Genomic DNA, 17,054 nt, shown 5'->3' with positions numbered 1-17,054 from the left:
CCTAACAAAACTACAACAACTCTCGGAATTCCATTCCGACCCTCGAATCAAAATCTCACCTATCAACCGGAATTCGCCAAAATACTAACTTCGTCAATTCAAGCCTAATTCTACACCGGACCTCCAAAATCAATTCCGACCACACTCCTAAGTCACAAATCACCTAACGAAGCTAACCAAATCATAAAAACTCTGATCCGAGCTCATATACAAATAAGTCAACCCTTGGTCAAACCTTTCAAATTCAAAGCTTTCAACTGAGACTGTTCTTTCAAATTCCTTCTGATTTTTACCGAAAATCAAAACCAACGGTCTACATCAGTCATAATACATTACACGGGGCAAGTCATGCCCGGGAACTGGCGATCAAAGTGCAAAACCTCAAAACGACCGGTCGGGTCGTTCAGCCTGTCATGCTCAAACTCCGGTAAGTAGATCCACACCTGTATGAGAAAATTAAGACCAAATAAAGTTAAAGACCTAGAACAATATGTGAGACAATAACACTTTCTATTGGACACATGCAATATATGATTGAGGCTATTTTTGCAAAATAGCTTATGTGGCCAAAAGGTGGCTGGAAGTGCAAACTACAAAAGTGACCTCTAAGACGTGGAAGATTTACTTTGAAGAAATGACCCATTTTGTAGAAATGGCCTATGTGGATAAAAGACGGCTAAGCATGCAAGTTCAACACAATTGACCTTAAACAGAAATGACACCTTATTGTGGATTTAGGACTCTAGGACATGGGTTAATTGAACCGCTTTTGAAAAAATAGCCTTATTTTGCAAACGACCTATGTGGTCAAAAGCGGCTAGACATGCAAATTCGACAAGGAGGGACCTTAGAGTAAAGAGATACCTAATTGTGGATTGAAGACTCTCCAGACACAATTAAACAAACCATTTTGCGAAAATTGCCCTAGTTTGCAAAATGACCGATGTGGCCAAAAGTGGCTAGACATGCAAGATTTGGCCAAGACCCCGCGAAGCCAGGAACCTAAGACTCACTAAGAAGATCTGACCCTGTGCGGGTTGCCTACGTATCCCGCTCCGAGAGACAAGAATCAGGTTCGCGTAGTTCAGGAAAATTGGATACGAGCGAGAATTATAAAAAAAAAAGCAACTAATTTAGAGAAAATATATTTTTTAGTCATTTTTTTTTTTGAAAAATGATAAAACATGTAAACTCTTTTTGGATTTTCTTTTTTCCCTTTTTTTTATTTTTGTTTGAAAATAATGGGAAAGTGCAAAATCTTTTTGGATTTTTCATGTTTTGTTTTGTCTTTTTCTTTAAAAAAATGTAAAAAACAGAATTAGACCCTACTTGCTTTATTTTTTACACTTTATTCTTTTATTTTCATTTATCCTCAACCATCATTTGTCCACCAAATGACACCTTTTACCCTTGAAGATTGCAACATGTAGCACATAAGATGCAACAGGATAGTCTTTTATTTTATGGGTACACCTGTCCTAGACGGACCCAAACCCTCTGTTGAGTCCCCAAAGTCAAATGCACATGATGCAAACAAGCGTTCCTACTAGGGATCCAGCATGAGGCTGTGTTATTCTAGGTTTAAAATCTGGGTGTATTGTTCTAGACCTGGCGTACGCGAGCGGACAGCTCGAGCCGAGGGGGGCAGTGTACCAGTAACCAAAAGATCATCTGGCTTTGCAACTTGTCCGAACCTCGTTCTAAATTGGGGTATGAAACTAACAGAAAAAAAGTCATGCCAGCGTGCACTTCCCAGAAGAATCAAAGAGAGGGGTTTCGTAGTAGTTTATATACAGTTCAGATAATATCAAAGGGGTAAAAAGCAACATTTAGCACATTATGCCCAACATGTAAATAAAATCAGATAATAAAAGCCAAATATAACAATTATTCTAAGCTCGAATTCTTGAACCCTGAACCAGAGATTCAGGGTTATGTTCCCCAGCAGAGTCGTCGGAGCTGTCACACCTCTTTTTTCTACCCCTGGAAGGGGGTATAGGGGAGTTTTTTCAATTAAAATGACAATATTCAAACGGTATTATTTATTCAAATTCAGAGTCGCCACCTGAGATAGTTTATTGTGTTCCAAGTCACCGGTTTAAATCCCTAATCGAGGAAGTTTGACTCTTATTTATGGTCTGCGAACACAGAAATCCGGGTAAGGAACTCTGTTAACCCGGGAGAAGGTGTTAGGCATTTCCGAGTTTCTTGGTATTAACACGGTCGCTTACTTATTAATATTGCCCTAATTATCTGATTAATTATACATTTTAAACCTACGTACATTTTTAACTTTCTAACCGCTTTTAATATTTTTAGGAAAATTCATGATCCTCATACACTTGTTTGTTTTTTGAAAATACATCGTAAACCATGCTACATCAAATGCACCCGCGATTCACGGCATGTTTATTTTATTAATATTATTCAAAATTATGGTAGGATCACATGAAATGCATACCCGAATGAGATTTATATATCGCAACCATGCCACGGGAATCGTACCCACGACCACGATGATTTATTTCATCGCGCCTAAAGCAAGCTATGAGTGTTCAAAGTGTTCTCTACACTAATTATGAATATTAACGACCTAAAACATACTGCTAGCGAATATAGGCAAGAAACAAAGCGATAGACAATTAAGAGCTCGATTTTATAAACTTTAGCACCCGAGCCCCTGTAATCTAATATGACGTAATTCAATTGATTAATAGCAACCCAATTTCTATACTGTGACAAAATTATGTTCAACTATAACAAATTCAAGCAAACATACGAGCAAATAACTCAGTGAGCAAATTCAAAACTATGAAAAACATCTACACAAACAACAGGATCACATTACCAAACAAACATTTAATATTAAGCTCGAATAAAAAGGATAGAGGTTGATAGAATTGAACCTCAATATAGCCGGAAAATTGGTTTTTTCAGTGTTTAACACTCAAATATATGACGAACCGCGGACGAAACCTGAATTAGCACCAGAAACACAACCAAACACGGATTCAAACCGACACTTTAATCACTGTTCACGGTGGAAATGAGGCAGAAGATGAAGCTTTCTAAGGAAAAGGCATTTAAATGTTTTCTCAGCTTTAACACATCCTGAAACCATGAATTAAGGCTGGTGACGGCAACTTAATCGACAAACCAAAACAGCCAAAGAAAACGCCGTGGATCCGGGACGGAACCTCAAAATTTAATTTCGAACAGAGGTAATCAAATATCACTCGACAATCAACAACTCTTTCTCAGTCAAATTCTAGAACCGAAAGTGAAGAGGAAAACGAAAATATATACATATTTTTGTTTTTCTGAGTTTGAAACCAAATTGAAATTAGATTGGACTGAATTATTTTTATATAAAAGAAATCTAATGAAGAAGTCGGAAACCATAGAATCATAAACCCAAAACCAAGCCTTGGTTCATCTTTTTCGCTCATGTTCCCTCCCGTATGGGTATGCGCTCGATCTGGACTGGAAAGGGGAATGATGCGGCTGTTCTGTTGCGGTGACCGAGGTACAGAAGGAGGTCTGGTCGCTTGAGGGTGGTCGCTGTGTTTCTGCTCGTTTGCGTGTGTATTGAAGATTTTAGTTCTGGGTGTGTCGAAGATAGGAACGTCGAAAAGGGGTTTTCTATTTTGATCCTGCCGCTGATGGTTTTTTTGGTCGCTGGTGCATGGTCGGTGATGGCTTCTCTTTTGTCTTAAGGTTTAGGTTGGAGAAGATGATGGGGGTGTGTGTGAAAAATGGAAAAAACGACTGATAGGTCTCTACAGGGTTCTAGGTTAGTTCCAATGTGTATATGAAGGAAGGGTTTATTTTGGGTTTTAAAAGATATTGGGCTTTAAAACTTGGGTATTTATGATCAAATTTATTTAAAATTGGCTTAATTAACCAAGAATCTATCCATCCTACATCAACTTTTGCCTATAAAATAAAAAACAAAGATAAAAATACTATCAAAGTATTAATTAGCCCTACTTAAGTAGAAATAACTATTAAAATATAACTAACCATTAAAACAAACCTATTTTTGTAATTTTTATTTTTGTGACAAAATAAAGTAAAGGAGATAAAATTAGTTGAAATAACTATATAGACCTAAACTAAATATTTATCACTAAAATGTGTAAAATCTTGGGGAGGGTCAAAAATCACTAATCTACAGTACTCATACTGCACTCTGCACTTCTTGTGTAGATTTTGGAGTCGGTCCTAGAGGCGGTCATTAGCATGCTTGGCTAGGCTATCAGTGAGGAAACTTGATGTACAGTTGCTCGGCGTCCGCAGCCCCTAAAGTCCACTTCTTTTATTTTTAGCTGTGTACTTCTCTCTGACGGTTTTACATTTTATTCAGACCTTTACTTGTATTATTTTAAAAGCTCGTGCACTTGTGACACCAGGTCTGAGATTGTATTAGATATTTCAGTTGTCATGGTTTCCACACTTTAATTTAGTTTTATTGCAGTTTCAGGTTTTTTCTTATTATTTAATATGAACTGTTTAAAAATAGATAAATTCTCTAACGTTGGCTTGCCTAGCAAGTGAAATTTTAGGCTCCATTACGATCCCAACGGTAAAAACTCTGAGTCGTGGCTCTCTCTCTATATATATATATATGTGTCTTATTGATATTACTAATCAGTTTTAACCACGTAAATCACCAACAAAACAAAGTTAAAAAGTTTAAAAATATATGAGTATTACTCATTAATTTTATCATTATGAAAGGATAAAGAAATATATATAAAAATTAAAATAAAATTGACTGATATCAAAGATTAAGAATATAGGAATAGTTTTTTCAAAGTTATGAAATGCTTGGTTGCGAGTTGCGACAATACAGCGTTCATAAAATTTAATCTTAATAGTTATGTCATCTTTTCAATAAATATTTACAACACAGTAAATATGTAGTTCTTACTTTTAGCTAATAAGTTTATTTTCAATTTAGAAAGAAGAATACACTATTTATCGTTAATTAGTATTTAGTGTGGACAAAGAACATAAGCTTCTTTTTTCACTAATCATCATACTGTATTTTAAGCATGAAAATTTTAGGTGAAGTTAATTTACCATAATGTCACGACTCGGTTCGTACTCCGTTAACCATCGTGAGGGCACCTAGTCTCTACGACTAGGTAAGTCTAACAATGCGGAATATAAACCATAATTTCGGAAGAAAATAATTAAAATTGAACTAGTAAAATAAATCAGTGTTTAAGGTGTCGCTCGGCACATACAATAACAACTCCCGAAGCTAACAAAATTCCCAAAATCCGGAATCTCACAAATCACAAGCTAAGGGATACATAAGAAGCCATAACTAAAGAATGTCTAAACAAAGGAAAAATACTGAAAGGGTTATACTTATTACAGAAGATAGAAAGTGACTCTTCGGTCTGCGGACGTAGCAGATATACCTCGAAGTCTCTATAGAAACGCCTCCTTCCAAGGCTGACAGAACTGAACGGGAGTACCTGTATCTGCACAACAAAAATGTGAAGAAGAGACAGCGGCACCCAGTAAGTATCAAGACTAACCTCGATGGAGTAGTGATGAGGAACAGTCAAAACACCTACCGGTCAAATAAACAGTATAATTATAGGCACAACTGAAATAGTATATATTTATGTAAAGAGTGCACGAAACGGCCAATAATGCTACAATCGCAACGAGGGAAAAAGAACAACAAGTAATAACGAGAATATAAGAAATAATGATACAAAGTGACGGCAGAAACACAATCCAAATCCTAAGGTCACAACACAGTAAGGGGAAAACAAAACAATAACTCATATCCTACGATGATGTTCACATAAGGTCTTATTCAACTATTTCCACAAATTTACCAAATTTCGGACAAACCACAACTCACGAAATACCAGTATTTGAAATCTAACACTTGGCATCCTGTGCCCCCATCAGTCTCACAGTCATGCTGACAACTAACTGGCCAACTAGGGTCACTCTCACATATATAATGATTAAACGAGGACGTACCTCTACCCTTAGCAAAATCAGGAGGACTTCACATCTAAAAGGAGTGTTCAACTACCTGTATGCTTGTGCAAGTGCTCTGACATGATTTCTACCAACTAGCAAACATGAGAAGAAGAAAGGGCAGCACGTATGATGTTTCCTCACAACTTCCATGCGATAAAGTTTATACAAGTAAGCAACCCACAATCACTATATTAAACAAAATAGGAATGCCTCCATTGGCCGTCACAATTCTTTACAATCAATCCCTGACATAGCCCACCTTATTCCGCCACGTGCGCAAACAATAATACAATAAGTGCCACCTTATTTCGCCACACGTGTATCATAATGTTCCCACCTTGTTTCGCCACATGCGCAGCCCACGATAACAAATAAACATATCTCGCCTTATTACACCGCATGTGCAATACATCAATAGCAACAATAGCACGGCAAAGACCTCGTGCAACCCCTCAACAACAACCGCACGGCAGAAACCTCTTGCATTACAATATCAGCAACCGCACGGCAGAAACCTCGTGCATCATAATATCAGCAACCGCACAACAGAAACCTTGTGCCCCACCATCACAAGTACAACAACAACAATGGCCATATTTACAAGAGCACAACAAGTGAATCAACTCAAGAACTTCCGTTCACCAGGAAATGGTACAACTTCTCGAAAGGGAATAACCGCAATAGAATGTACTAAGCGTAATAAGAACAACTCAAAAAGGGAGAAAATAATATGAAGCAATGATCTCATAATACGTAGTTCAACAACAAGGAACTTAACATGAATTAAATAATCTCAAATAAGGAATTGTCAACTAAATATAGGATATCTAACTTCTTTTAAAGTTGGACAAGTTACAAAGAATATACAACGATTTCATTTGAGGATGAGCAGCGGGAAGATAATCGTAACCTCAATTAATACCAATTAGTCACATGAGAGATAATAATGAGTTCCAAATAGAGACAAGCAGTTATGAAGGATAACGTTACTATAGAAGGGTAGGGAGTTAAAAAAAGTAAGAATCAATTAGGCAACAAGAATAAACCAAAAAGGGAAAATAAATTCCAAGTAAGACATGTAGAGGTCAAAGTAGTAACAGGGAACTCAATCATATCAAGAACAATTCATACTCAGTGATTACAAGGATCTAAGAGCCTAAAAGGGGCAATTTTCCACAAATAAATCTGAGCACGCACTTGTCACCTCGCGTACAAGGAATACAATCAATAGAGAAGACTCAAATCCTAAGGGGGAGTCCCCCACACAAGGTTATGCAAGATACTTACCTCGAACCGGCTCAAAATCAACTAGAAACCACGTTTTTGCCACGAGTACTCGACTCCAAATGGCCCAAATCTATTCAATTCAATTACATATCGTAAATAACATCTCAAGCAACCGATTCTACGATTTAATTCAAAGCTAAGACGCGAAATTAGGTAAAATAACCAAAATGCCCCTTAGACCAACGTGTCGGAATCGGGTGAAATTAAAATTTTCAGAAACCTCGAACTCTCACGAGTCTAACCATATAAAAATCTCTCAAATCAGATGTCAAATATCCAATCAAAACTCAATAATTCGGCCTAAGAAGTTCTACCAAATTTTTATTCAAAATTCGAAATTAAAGGATGAATTTAAGAGGAGATTCATGGAAATTAGTCTAACCAAGTGAGAATCACTTACCCAAGTCGCCCAGGTGAAAATCCCTTCAAAAATCGCCATGAACCGAGCTCTAGAAGTCAAAATATGATAAAAATGGTGAAACCCTCGAATTTGGGATTTAATCTGTCTGCCCAGGTATTTGTGCATCGCGACCGCGGGAGAAGGGTCGCGATCGCGTAGAAGAAATTCAAGGATGCCCAGAAATACACATCGCGTTCGCGTGAAATGGGATGTGAACGCGAAGAACAGTGGGGTGGTGGCATACGTGATTGCGGATGGGTTTCTGTGAACGCGAAGAGGAAAAAGTGGTCAACTACCCAACTCCTAATTCCTACTATGCGAACGCGGAATGAGGGACACGATCGCAAGGTGAAGAAAAATAGACCTTTGCGATTGCAGAAGGTTAAATGTGAATGCGATGAAGGATTATGGGGTGGTCTTCAACAAGGCATCGCGATCGCAGGAGAATCTTCGCGATCGTGAAGAAGGATATCAGAAACAGCAACTACAGCATTTCAACATAGGAGGAAAATGATCCGTAGCCCATCCGAAAGACACCTTAGGCTCCCGGGACCCCGTCTAATCACACACACAAGTCATATAACCTAACACGGACTCGCTCGAAGTGTCAAACCACATAAAATAACATCGAAACGACGCATCAAACCAAAAAATCAAGCTTATGAACTTCCAAATCTTCAAATATCGAATCTCATGCCGAAACCTATCAATTCAACTCGAATGACGCCAAATTTTGCTAACAAGTCCAAAATGACATAACCAAGGTGCTTCAACTCTCGGAATCACATTCCAACCCCGATATCACAAAAGTCAACTGTGGGTCAAACTTCTTCATTTCCCAAACTTCAACTTTTCCAATTTTTGCCAAAATGTCTCAATTCACTCTACGTACCTCCAAATCTTAATCCGGACGCGCACCTAAGTCCAACATCACCATACGGAGCTGTTGAGATCATCCACGACCCATTCCGGGGTCATTTACCCAAAAGTCCAATTCTGGTCAACTTTTCACCGCTCAAACTTCCAAAACTAGATTCCTTCTTCCAATTTGACTCTAAATCATCCGAAAACCGAATTCCACTATGCACGCAAGTCGATACTCATATTCTGAAGCCGTTCCAGACTTATGTCGCTGAACGGAGCTTAATTTCTCAAAATGATCGGTCGGGTCATTACATCCTCCCCCTCTTAAAACCAACGTTCGTCCTCGAACATGCTAAGATTCGCGTCGAAGTCCTCAAGTCACTGAGTGCGCACTTCCAACATACACCCGCGGGTGATCCCACGTCACCCCAATCCACTTAAGCATGACGACACCATCTCAACTGAAATTTAGCCTTTCCAGCAATACCAATAAGCCTTCAAGCTAGAATTCTCACCTTCCATCCGTTTCCAAAAGACCCGATTCTAAATCCATATCCGGTATCAGTCTCTACCAGCTGCTTCAATTCATGCCAACACACACAGGGTACAACCACACAACATGACACATCACACATAGGCCCACAATAACATTTCTGCTAGCAATACTTGCCTGAGATCAAATCCGTACCGGCCATAAGCCTCATATTCAATAGGAACTCCTTTCAAACCTCCACAACACTTGCGATGATACAATAACCACGAAAACCCCATAACAAAACACCCGAATAACCAATTCTCAGCTAATACCAACGGGCACACACCCCACAAACTAGAACTCAAGAAGAATAGAACGAAAATGAATGAATATGGGAGGGGAAAGCACATAACGGAACTATCAAACAAGTCAAACTAGCACAATTTTTTCTCTAAAAACACAAATCTACAAAACCTCTAAGAAGAAAGAATGAAAGCATATAAAAGACTCACAAGGATCTTATACTGATATAACCCTCACTGCGGTACACAGCCCGGTCTCAACACATCGAATCACCTGGAATCACGAGGGTCCCGCCCTCAACACTGAATCACAAGTAGGGTACACATCAACCCATCTAGAGACTCTCACTAGATCAATTTCGCCTACGAATTACAACACAGACTGGCTCCCACACTAGTGGAGCATAGAAATCACGGCTCGTAACTAAGAATACTCAGAAATCACATCAAACCTACCGAAACGGACAACAGGAATTTACTACTAGCCTCATAACTCTCGACAACAGCTAGAAACAGACGATAGACACATTTATCACTCATAGAACCTCCCAACAGAATAATCACATAAACAAAGTACAAATCATGAAACGCACCCATAAATGGAACAACAAATAAGGGAACTCACCCCGATAAGCAGAACTGTGATGAACTACAGATACTGCCCCTCTATAACAAACCGAATTCGTACCTGAATGACATTCAGCTGGCGCACTGGCCTCAAGCCTACTATATGAAACACATCAACGAGCCGGACCTCCCCCTCTTGGGCGCCCTCTACATGCCTGAATACCTCGCTGTGACATATCGGTCCGAAGTCTGGGACAATTTCTCACCATCTGGCTAGTATCTCCACACTCAAAGCACCCTCTCTACCGACGAGACGGTGGGAACTGTGCGATACGGGTACTCCGAGACCCATGAACACCTGGGTTACCATGCAAAGCCTGAAGCGCGAATTGAATTGGTTAACCCGCAAAACCTCTACCATGACGCACCCTGCCTCTAAAATAAGGACCAGTATATATCCCCGGTCTACGAGGCCTCCTCGCCTCTCAAACTCTCTCTCCTGATCTTGTCTGCTCTCTCTCTCTCGTGACCCTACCTGCCCTCTCTCTCTCTAGCATGCATGCCCTCTATCCTCCTAGCAATGTTCACCACCTACTGATACGGAATATCCATCTCCAACTCACAAGCCATACTAAACCTGATAATGGGAATAAGCCCCTCAATGAACCGGCGAACCTTCTCGCGAATAGTAGAAACCAAGGCTGAGGCATGTCTAGCCAAGCTGGTGTAACGGACAGCATACTCCAAGACGGTCATAGCACCCTGGCGCAAATGCTCATACTCCGCGTGCCATGCATCCCTGAGGCTCCGAGGAACAAACTCTCTCAGGAACATATATGAAAACTAGGTCCAAGTCAGTGAAGCTGCCTCGTCTGGGCTGTCTAACTCATAGGTGCGCCACTAATCATAGGCGGCTCCTCGAAGCTGGAAAGTAGTGAAAGAAACCCCGCTCGATCCAGAGATACCCATAGTATAGAGAATGCAGTAACACACATCAAGAAACCCCAAGGCATCGTCTGATGCTAATCCACTGAATACCGGAGGATCATACTTCTTGAACCTCTGTAGTCTCATCTGCTCCTGCTCGGAAGCCGCTGCCATGCCCTCGGGCTGAACTGGTGCTGCAGGCGGCGCAGGAATAATCTCAGGGACCTGCTCAACATGCGCTCCCTGCTCAGGAGTGCGGCCGGCGGGAGTCTGTGCTCCTCCCCCGGCCTGGGATGTGGCTGCAGCAAGGGGAAGCAACCCTGCCTGAGCCAAAGTGGTGTACATAGTCATGAACTGAGCTAATGTCTCCTTAAGGGCGGGAGTAGTAGTGGCAGTAGGCGTGAAAGGTGCCTGAACTCCGGCTGGATCTACTGGTGGTACCTCGGCGGCAGCTCGCGCAGGTGCTCTCGCTGCACTACGTGCGCTTCCTCGACCTCTACCCCGGCCCTAACCTCTGACGGCTGCAGCAGGGGGTGCCGGTGCCTGACCGCCTCGGGTAGTACGTATCCTTACAATCTGTGAGAGAGAAGAAGACAGAGGTTTAGGATTGTGAATGTCAAAATCTCGCACGACAGGGAAATCAAATGAAGTGGAATTTTCCTAACGGTTTCATAGCATCTCGCAGATAAGTACTGACGTCTCCGTACCGATCCACGAGACTCTAATAAACCGGCCTGTGATCGTGACTCCTATGAACCTAGAGCTCTGATACCAACTTGTCACGACCCGGTTCGCCCTCCGTGAACCATCGTGACGGAACCTAGTCTCTATGACTAGGTAAGCCTAACAATGTGGAATATAAACCATAATTGCAGAAGAAAATAATCAAAACTGAACTAGTAAAATAAATCAGTATTTAAGGTGCCGCTCGGCACATACAATAACAACTCTCGAAGCTAACAAAATTCCTAAAATCCGAAATCTCACAAATAACAAGCTAAGGGATACATAAGAGGCCCTACCTCTAGAATGTCTAAAGAAAGGAAAAATACTGAAAGGGCTATACTTATTACGGAAGATAGAAAGTGACTCTTCGGTCTGCGGACGTAGCAGATATATCTTGAAATCTCTATAGAAACGCCTCCTTCCAAGGCTGACAGTACTGAACTGGAATACCTGTATCTGCACAACAAAAATGTGCAGAAGAGTAACACGAGCACACCACAGCGGTGCCCAGTAAGTATCAAGACTAACCTCGATGGAGTAGTGACGACGAATACTGAAGACACCTACCGGTCAAATAAACAGTATAATTATAGGCACAACTGAAATGATATATATATATATATATATATATATATATATATATATATATATACACACATGTAAAGAGTGCACGAAATGACCAATAATGCTACAATCGCAATGAGGGAAAAAGAACAACAAGTAACAATGAGAATATAAGAAATAATGATACATAATGACGGCAAAAACACAATCCAAATCCTAAGGTCACAACACATTAAGGGAAAAACAAAACAATAACTCATATCCTACAATGATGTTCACTTGAGGTCTTATTCAACTATTTTCACAAATTTACCAAATTTCGGACAAACCACAACTCACGAAATACCAACATCTGAAATCTGACACTTGGAATCCTGTGTCCCCATCAGTCTCATAGTCATGCTGATAACTAACTGGCCAACTAGGGCAACTCTCACATATATAATGATTAAACGAGGACGTACCTCTACCCTTAGCAAAATAAGCAGGACTTCATATCTAAAAGAAGTGTCCAACTACGTGTATGCTTGTGCAAGTGCTCTGACAGGATTTCTACCAACTAATAAACATGAGAAGAAGAACGGGCAGCACGTACGATATTTCCTCACGACTTCCATGCGATAATGTTCATACAGGTAAGCAACCCACAATCACTATATTAAACAAAATAGGAATGCCTTCATAGGCCATCACAATTATTTACAATCAATCCCTGACATAGCCCACCTTATTCCTCCACGTGCGCAAACAATAATACAATAAGTGCTGCCTTATTTCGGCACACGTGCATCATAATGTTCCCACCTTGTTTCACCACATGCGCAGCCCACATATAACTTATAAACATATCCTGCCTTATTACGCCGCATGTGCAATACGTCAATAGCAACAATAGCACGGCAAAGACCTTGTGCAACCCCTCAACAACAACCGCACGGCAGAAACCTCGTGCATCACAATATCAGCAATCGCACGGTATAAACCTCGTGCATCACAATATCAGCAACTACACGGCAGAAACCTTGTGCCCCACCATCACAAGTACAACAACAATAATGGCCATATTTACAAGAGCAAAACAAGTGAATCAACTCAAGAACATCCGTTCACCAGGGAGCGGTACAACTGCTCGAAAGGGAATAACCGCAACAGAAGGTACTAAGCGTAATAAGAACTACTCAACAAGGGAGAAAATAATATGAAGCAACGATCTCATAATACGTAGTTCAACAACAAGGAAATTAACATGAATCAAATAATCTCAAATAAGGAATTGTCAACTAAATATAGGATATCTAACTTCTCTTAAAGTTGGACAAGTTACGAAGAATATACAACGATTTCATTTGAGGATGAGCAGCGGGAAGATAATCGTAACCTCAATTAATACCAATTAGTCACATGAGAGATAATAATGATTTCCAAATAGAGACAAGCAGTTATGAAGGATAACGTGACTATAGAAGGGTAGGGATCTTCAGTTAAACAAAGTAAGAATCAATTAGGCAACAAGAATAAACCAAAAAGGGCAAATAAATTCCAAGTAAGACATTTATAGGTGAAACTAGTAACAGGGAACTCAATCATATCAACAATAATTCATACTCAGTGATTACAAGGATCTAAGAGCCTAAAAGGGGCAATTTTCCAAAAATAAATCCGAGAACACACTCGTCATCTCGTGTTCAAGGAATACAATCAACAGAGAAGACTCAAATCCTAAGGGGGAGTCCCCCACACAAGGTTAGGCAAGATACTTACCTCGAACCAGCTCAAAATCAACTAGAAACCACGTTCTTGCCACGAGCACTCGACTCCAAATGGCCCAAGTCTATTCAATTCAATTACATATCGTAAATAACATCTCAAGCAACTAATTCTACGATTTAATTCAAAGCTAAGACGCAAAATTAGGTAAAATGACCAAAATGCCCCTCAGGAGAACGCCTCAGAATCGGTTGAAATTAACATTTTCAGAAATCTCGTACTCTCACGAGTCTAACAATATAAAAATCTCTCAAATCGGATGTCAAAAACCCAATCAAAACTTAATAATTCGGCCTAAGAAGTTCTACCAAATTTTTATTCAAAATCCGAAATTAAAGGATGAATTTAAGAGGAGATTCATGAAAATTAGTCTAAACCGAGTGAGAATCACTTAGCCAAGTCGCCCAGGTGAAAATCCCTTCAAAAATTGCCATGAACCGAGCTCTAGAAGTCAAAATATGATAAAAATGGTGAAACCCTCGAATTTGGGATTTAATCTGTCTGCCCAGGTATTTGTGCATCGCGATCGCGGGAGAAGGGTCGTGATCGCGTAGAACAAATTCAAGGATGCCCAGAAAACACATCGTGTTCGCGTGAAATGGGATGCAAATGCGAAGAACAGTGGGGTGGTGGCTTACAAGATCACGGATGGGTTTCTGCGAACGTGAAGAGGAAAAAGTGGTCAACTGCCCAACTCCTAATTCCTACTATGCGAACGCGGAATGAGGGACGCGACCGCAAGGTGAAGAAAAATAGACCTTCGCAATCGCGGAAGGTTAAATGCGAACGCGATGAAGGTATTTTAGGGTGGTCTTCAACAAGGCATCGCGATCGCGGGAGAATCTTCGCGATCGCAAAGAACGATATCAGAAGCAGTAACTACAACAGTTCAAAATAGGAGGAAAATGATCCGTAGCCCATACGAAACACACCCGAGGCTCCCTTGATCCCGTCTAATCACACACAAGTCACATAACCAAACACGGACTCGCACGAAGTTTCAAATCACATAAAACAACATTGAAACGACGAATCAAACCAAAAAATCAAGCTTATGAACTTCCAAATCTTCAAATATCGAATCTCATGCCAAAACCTATCAATTCAACTCGAAATTTTGCAGACAAGTCCAAAATGACATAACAGAGCTGCTTCATTTCTCGAAATCGCATTCCAACCCCGATATTACAAAAGTCAACTGTGGGTCAAACTTCTTCATTTCCCAAACTTCAACTTTTCCAATTTTTACCAAAATGTCTCGATTCACTCTACGTACCTCCAAATCTGAATCCGCACGTGCGCTTAAGTCCAACATCACCATACGAAGCTGTTGAGATCATCCATGACCCATTCCGGGGTCGTTTACCCAAAAGTCCAATTTCGGTCAACTTTTCACCGTTCAAACTTCCAAAGCTATATTCCTTCTTCCAATTATACTCTAAACCATCCGAAAACCGAATTCCACTATACACGCAAGCCGATACTCATATTGTGAAGCCTTTCCAGACCTTATGCCGCTGAACGGAGCTTAATTTCTCAAAACGACCGGTCGGGTCGTTACACATAATAACCTTCAAAAATTGAAAGATCAAATTATACTCTATCTAAGATTAAAATTACTTCCCATTGAATGATATTTTCTACTTAACGCCCTTTTAAAAACTTCACAACATGAATCATATATCATATATTATATATTTATATTAATTTTATATATATATATATATATATATATATATANTATATATATATATATATATATATATATATATATATATATATATATATATATATATATATATATATACTAAAAGTGGGAAGGTGCTAAGGTCGAAAGTTGAAATTAAAGAGAAAGTATCCATAAGAATTTGAATGATCATTCTATCTTTCACTTAAATACTATTCCTATTATATTCTTGTACTAAAAAATAATTTACTTTCCAAAAATAATAGATTCGCATTACCTTGATAAATAAGAAGAGTGAATTTCCGTAAAATCAATCAGTGAAGCCTATTCAAGTCCCCTGTGCCTGATAGCTTATATGAGTCCACCAAACTATAGAGTACCTGGTCCTCTATGAGACTGATATTTAGAATGCAGTAAAGGCTCAATGTAGAGAAGGCAAGAGATTTTCTACGTGGAAAAATCCCACACAAGGGGATCAAAAAACTACGACTACTCTTGTAGGCTTTTAACTCAACTAACTTGTAATTACCTATTACTAGCCACTTTGCAAAAACCCTATTGCAAAGACCTTAAACTAAATTGTGATTCAACCACCACAAGCCACTCTCTAACTCTCCTAGTTACAGAGGATTTAGCTTATGACTATTTCTAGACACTACATAAACTCTAAAGTTTACGAATTTGGTTTGTTCATAAAAATAGTGCTTCTAAAACAAGCAAAATAGGAATTATAATGTAGAACAATAAACAAGAGTACAACTCAACTATGGATGTACATAAGACTTCGTTTAGAAACTGATCCTTAGTGGAGTTGTCTTCATGTTCTTGACACACCAATGATTTCAATGCCAGATAGATGCTTCTTCTTCTTGAGAGAATATCACTGAATGCACAAAACCTGGTGTGTCTTGCACCAGGTTGTTTTATCATAAAAGATATCACAATAGGTAGTGATGTCAACTCGTGGTGTACTTTTCCCCATAGAGAAATGACTGTTGCACTGTCTGTACAGCCACTACTGGGCAGTTGTGTTCCAACTAGATAGTGGACTTTGTACTTATGTCAGAACACACCAACGGACCAGGTCCTCATTGTGTTCCGCTTCTGTAATAGTTGCCAGATGGTCACATTCTTCTGTCACATTCCAGCTGTGCACTTGACCTGTACTTCTGTGAGAGAACCTACAGGGAGCAGGTCCCTGTTGTTTTCCTCTTTATATTGATTGCGTACAGTCACTGACTTGTTTGTGCCGGAGAACCCTAAGAGACCAGGGCACCAGGTCCCTGTTGTTTTCCTCCCTGTGATCGATTAGTTCCTTTTTGTTGCTGACTTGTTCATATGAGATGTATAAGCTGTGCGACATGGTTCTCTATCTGGTTCTTCATAACAAGTTTGTTAGATCATCAAAACTTAAGAAGTATAAGGCTAAGACATTGAAAATCCATCAATTTCCCCCTTTTTTGATGATGACAA

The sequence above is a fragment of the Nicotiana attenuata genome, unplaced genomic scaffold (genome assembly GCF_001879085.1).
Source record: "Nicotiana attenuata strain UT unplaced genomic scaffold, NIATTr2, whole genome shotgun sequence".
NCBI lineage: Eukaryota > Viridiplantae > Streptophyta > Magnoliopsida > Solanales > Solanaceae > Nicotiana > Nicotiana attenuata.
The sequence above is the reverse complement of the archived record's forward strand: the minus strand, read 5'-3'. Positions refer to the sequence as shown.